This window comes from Cynoglossus semilaevis, chromosome 18 (assembly GCF_000523025.1).
Source record: "Cynoglossus semilaevis isolate Cse_v1.0 chromosome 18, Cse_v1.0, whole genome shotgun sequence".
NCBI lineage: Eukaryota > Metazoa > Chordata > Actinopteri > Pleuronectiformes > Cynoglossidae > Cynoglossus > Cynoglossus semilaevis.
In genome coordinates, this window is record NC_024324.1 from 14,615,780 (window position 1) to 14,621,779 (window position 6,000).

Below are 6,000 nucleotides of genomic sequence, written 5' to 3' on the forward strand. Positions count from 1 at the left end.
CAGAATTATAGAGTAGATAAATTCAAATTTCAGGAAATTATTAAAGTGTATTGGTAAAACAACTAAGCATACTGGTTCTGCACCACAATCACCAAAATAGGGCAGCATTGGTTAGGCCCAAAATGAGCAGTGTGCCTCTTGACGTAAGAATACACGCCAGGCATGAATGTAAAAATGATCTGCAGGGCTGCAGTGTGCTATACAACACAACTGTAAAACAGATGGCAAAATCTCTCATGGCATACAGGCAAACGTGCCACAATATCACAGTAAAAATGGTTTACTCAATAAACCAAAAGTTAAATAAACTATGATTGGAGGCAATTGTATAAAGCCTGGTAAAATTACCTAAAGAGAAATTAGGTTAAAAATGTTCAAATATGTGGACCTGTGAGCATACTGTAGCTTAAGAGGATTAAAGACAGAATTAGTAGTCGTTGCATTCAGATCCTCTGTACCGCCTCCTCATCTTTTCCTCAATCCATAAATCCCATTCTTTTCTTTTGTTAGAGTGCTAATAGACAAGGAACACAGCAGCCAAGCCAGAGGTACACCAAAAATACACCAAATTAATGCAGCTTTACATTTTAATGTACGTGGTGGTTAAAAGAAGTTCTGAATACACAAAGTGCATTTTCGGTTTTCAGCCGAAAGACTTTTTCAACACCGAAACAGGAAGTTATGATGATGCTAGCAAAAACCACGGCCAGCACGGGCTTGTCTGAATATCTGCAGTGTGGACGTATTTTAATATATCTGAGAAAACCCACGGATAGCCCATCCATCCATTTTCATCCGCTTATCTGTTACCGGGGCACGGGGGCAGCAGTCGCCACCCAAATCACATTGCACCGTACCAACCCCCCCCCAAACCTTCCTGCAGGTGGTGAGTCCACGGGAAGGTACCAACCGCCCTAACCGGGAGTTGAACTTGCCTAGGAGGTGAACCCTGGGGTTCCACACCAATGACAGAGACATTGCCTCTGGGCCAAAGCGCTACCCCACAGATAGCGATTTGCAAAATGTTTAATGCTGAAATTTCAAGAGGGGGTGGAAAGTACATTCACAGAATCTGTCATCACACGTTTCACTGAGATCTATGCGGATCCTCTGCACTTCATCGCAACTGCGCTTGATCTGTGTTATAAAGATCATTACTTGGATGAGAGAAAATATCTGGACTGTGATGGACATGGAGAACCCGCTTGGAGATGGAGAAGCACACATCGCAGTGTGCAGGGTCAGCATCCTCGTTGTCTGATATGTTCTGTGAGATCCTGCAAGAGAGTTCCTCAAACAATAATAATAATAATAATAATAGGTAGGGTATTCTGTTTATTTCTCTGCTAGACATTTGACAATTAATTATTTTGACAATTATTAATTTATGCAACTCCAGTGTCTTGATTTTATTGAGGTTTAGTGCACGGTCATAGCCATAAATGCAATGCTAATAATAATTGGCATAATAGCTTATTTTCTTGTGGTGTTTTGGTTTTTGGTTTTTGGCCTTGGTTTTCTCATTTTCAGTTTTCAGTTTCGACCAAGAGTCTTTATTTTGGAGCATCACCAATATAATGTAAACCAATGGTCTCCAACTGTACTTCCAACTGGATGCCTTTTATTCAGGCTAATTGTGTCTAAACTACATTAAATGCTTTTGTCCAACGTCATATTAATGCAATCAACAAAACTCTGCAACTATCATATCAAACTAGCCATAGCTGTACTGCTTTGAGAATTTAACAGCACATATACTTCAGTTTTAGTTGTATTATTCAGCTGCATTTCAACCTCAAAAGTAAATGCATGTGACCTGTTTTTTTACTTAAGACGACTTTGGTTTATGAAGGACAAGCAGATCATATCAAGTTATATGCTTATCCAATGATGCATCATTCAAGTCACATCAATATCAGTAGTTTAGAAAATAGCACTCACAGCCTTATTTCGAGCAGTAGGTTTTGTGAAAAGCAGCTGATGAACCTTCAATCCCACTTCCAGTTCAGCAACTTTCTTTGCTTTTTATTGCAGATTGAGCTGTTGGCCAGGGAAACGGTCTTTAAATTTGCCATTGTTTATGTTATGGTGCACAGCATACGTAAACACTTGTTTTTCAACATGCTGAAAAGAAATTCCTCTTCCCATTCTGAATGAATGTTATACTTTTTCAACTTCTTTTTTGGAGCCTCCATCATGGCCACTGACAACTTCTATCAGTGCCAATATACTTTGATCTTACTGATCAATTTAATGCCACCTGTGCAAGGAATTGCTGTTACAACAAACAGAATGCACTGGCAGCAGAGTTGTGAGTGAGTACGAGGTCAGAAGGTCCGAGCGATGGCTTCTCACATTCGACAATCTCAACCATCAAAGTAAAAGAAATTGCAAATTTTTCAGTCACCTGGGATTTTGTTTAACGACAAAATCGTTGACAACGGCGTCTTCTGAAAGTACATCTGTCATTAAGTGTGGACCAGCTGTATTAAATAATATAAAATGGATTTAAATAAAAAAATATTGTTCGAATGTTGAATACGTAGAATCTAACATCAGTATCACCCTATGATCCTTTAAGGTAGTGCATTTAAGGGGCGACTCTTTGTTAGCGTGGCTAATTACCCACAGGAGGTTTCTATAGTCCTGAATAAACATTCCATTGACCGCATAAGAGCCTTCCGCAAATCAGGGAAAAGTCAATAAAGAAATCTTTTTACAGTCTTACGGCATATCCACATGGGAGCATCATTAGGTTGAAACTAGGGATGTACAAAAATATCAGCTTACCAATATTATCAGCCTAATATTAGTATCATTATGTAATATCTGTAAAAATTATTATTGCTTTTTTAGGCCGAAAATGAAAATCTTATAACGCATAGCCTGGCTTTTGCCAAATATGCTGGAATCCCTTGTGGGGTTCTGAGATGTTTAAAGCAGTTTTGGAGGAAAATGCTTGGACAGTATCGGCATATTGAATTTCAGCAAAAAGCTAATACCAGACATCCCCAGTTGTTGTTGAGAACAGGTACCAGAATGGGGAAATCTTGCTGTTGCCATGTAGACAGTGCGAACCACTCTTTTAGAACGGTGACGTCGCCACCCCGTAACCATCAGTTTACTAGAAGAACCCAGAAGGCTGCAGGTGGTAACAACAACAATACTGGGTGGCGTAGTTGTGTTTGGGTCTGGCTTCTGTCAAGTAAACCATTCTAATGTAACGTGCCAAAACTAATGGAGCATCCAAGGTGTCTGTGCGGCTTGTCGGAAGCAAGGACAAATACTTGTGAGTGTTAGCTTCCTATCCTGTTCTTCGCATCAATATACATGAGCAAATTGATTGGCTGCAAAACTGGCAGGAAGTGTTGCAAGAGTCGCCAGTTGTGGCTAGTCATACACAGAGTATTGTAACGTAAGTGTGCCGTCATTGTACATGCAACGTTACGCACTTTCACTTTCACTATCAGTTACGCGTGCTGTCATGGAAAAAGGAAAACTTTTAGGTTAAAGGAAAGGTCATATTAAACACAGTGGCAAACAGACATTTAAAGTGAAATGACAAAGTTCAAAGCCATAGCAAGTTTAAGCACTCAGGTATAAGAGGTCAAGAGAGTGAAAGGTCATGGCTGCTATGACTACGAGGAGGAGGGGTGGTTATATGGCAATACAGTGTGCCCTCTCTATATCGCAATACTCCTTTCGCTCCCTCAGTATATCGCAGATTTTTTTAATCCGATTTCGCAAAATGTTTGCTATATCGTCAGATATAGCAAAAAATAAACTAAACGACATAAAATAATTATACACACAAAGGTTTTGGCTTAAAAAATGTAAATGACGAAATTGAAATTCAGATAAGCGCATTTGCGAATGATCGCTGGTAGCTGTTTACCTAGACGAGCGATACATAAATATACACGTAAACCTCTCTAAAGCTCTACTTTTTTACGCAATTTTTCACATTTCGCGGTGGGTCTTAGAACACAACTACCGCGATAGGAGAGGGATCACGGTACTGACATTGCTTACTGTGCATTCCCCACACATGAACACACACACGCTCATCATTTGCCTCATACTCATCTTCTGTATCTATCTTCCCCCCTCCGGCTCTCTCTCTCACACACACACACACACAAATCTACACACCTACACAAGCTTATTTATACTTACAAATGTTACATTTGCAAGATTTTAATTCATGTGACAAAAATGCATCTATCTCTTATTTTGAAAAATAAAACAAAACAGACAAATCACAAAAATGTTAATGTAATTGCTCAACTGATTTGCTCTAACATACTACACCAGAGGTTCCCAAAGTGGGGGGAGCAGTGCCATTGCAGTCACATTTAAAATATGTGAAAACAACCAATGTGTGTGTCGCATTGTGACATTTTCATGCATTGTAATTCCCAGACTATTGAACGCACCGGAATATAGGCCACAACCACAGTATAACACACAGCAGCCTACCAGGAAAGTCATTCATCGCTAGCAATATGAACTTCGCCAACCCGTAAAAATCCATAAATTAGCCACATCATTGTTCAAGCCACAGGGTTCAAAGTGTGTAAAAAAAGTAGTGGCTTATAGTCCAGAAATTACAGCATGTTTTAAAATAACTTATTTTAGGTCCATGTTCTACAGTAGTTCTTTAATTAGTTCCAACTAAATTTTGTGTTTGTTTGTGCTCTTTTCATAGATAATCTACCTATTGGGTTATACTTCTCAACAGGTTATTACTGTTAGCATAGTTATAAGATCTCTAAGGGAATGACTTACAACCTGATGACAAGATGTCAAGTGGGCCAGACCAGTGCAATCATAACATGATTACCTGCAAATAACAATACCAACGTTTTCCCCTATTGTTTTCATGCAAAGAAGTTCAAATGTATAAGATAAATCTTCATATTTATTGAAACAACTTTTTATAAAACATTTTCTGACAATAACAATTTTGTGTATTTTCTATTTTCAAAATTCATCAAGTGGGCCAATTTTTGCCCACGGGCCATGTATTGAACACTTCTGGTTTATAAAGAGACAGAAAAAACAGACTGATGTAATGGAGCCTGAGACAGTATGTGTAGTGGCCTGTTCCTTCAACTGACAGTTGTAAAACTCTAAAACGGGAGGTAATTTACCTTTTTAGATATGTCATAGTTTTTGTATAATTTTTATTTGACATTGTTCTTCTATTATTTTTTAAAAAGAATTCAATTCTGCGTTGAAAATGCACCTCTCTGCACCACAACCTAACAAGCACAACCCTAGTATTTTAGTATTATCCTAGTATTTTCATTTTACCAGGTATACTCCAGGTGATATAACAATACAAACAAACTATAAAACAAATATTTTAGAACCGGTTAGGGAATAAGTGGAGCATAAGTGGAGTGACAAATACCAACAACAGCACTTTCAGCTGACAGTAGCACAAGTAATGTTGACATTTCGTAAAACTTGAAACATTTATTTAGTTTCTTCTGTTTTTTTTTTTCCTTGGCCTATATCAAGTATTACAAGGGTAAATAGAGTAGACAAATATGTTTCTGTTTGTAATATGTTCGTAATACCAATAAGATTTCCCTATGTTTTGTGGTGTGCATAAAAAATGTTCAGCCCTTTTGCATTATTAAAAAAAAAAGAATGCAAGCAAACTGCAAAGGTTTTTTTTTAATTATTATTGGATCTGTAACGGCTTACAGAAGGTGCACAATCTCATCGAGAATCCAACTGAACGTTTCAGGAATTTGATCAGTTTTTATTCATTTATGAAACACAACAATATGCAATTTAATTATCTGTTATTATTTTTATCGTTTAAGCAGTGCAACCATACATTTGGCAGTGATTGCTGAATTGTTTTTATTATTTTTTATACATATTATTTTGTGTTGTTAAATTAAAAAGCTAAATTACTGTTGATTGGTCTTCGATGCTTGTGGGGCAAAACATTCTCCAACCTTGTCTCCATTCTCATAGCCCTGG

General features: G+C 37.8%; 1 protein-coding gene across 1 annotated transcript in view; it reads right to left on the reverse strand.

Annotated features, from left to right (window-relative positions):
* Nucleotides 1-6,000, reverse strand: part of LOC103394699 (retinoic acid receptor beta) — a 30,465-nt gene that overhangs the window by 23,396 nt on the left and 1,069 nt on the right. The window lies entirely within an intron of this gene.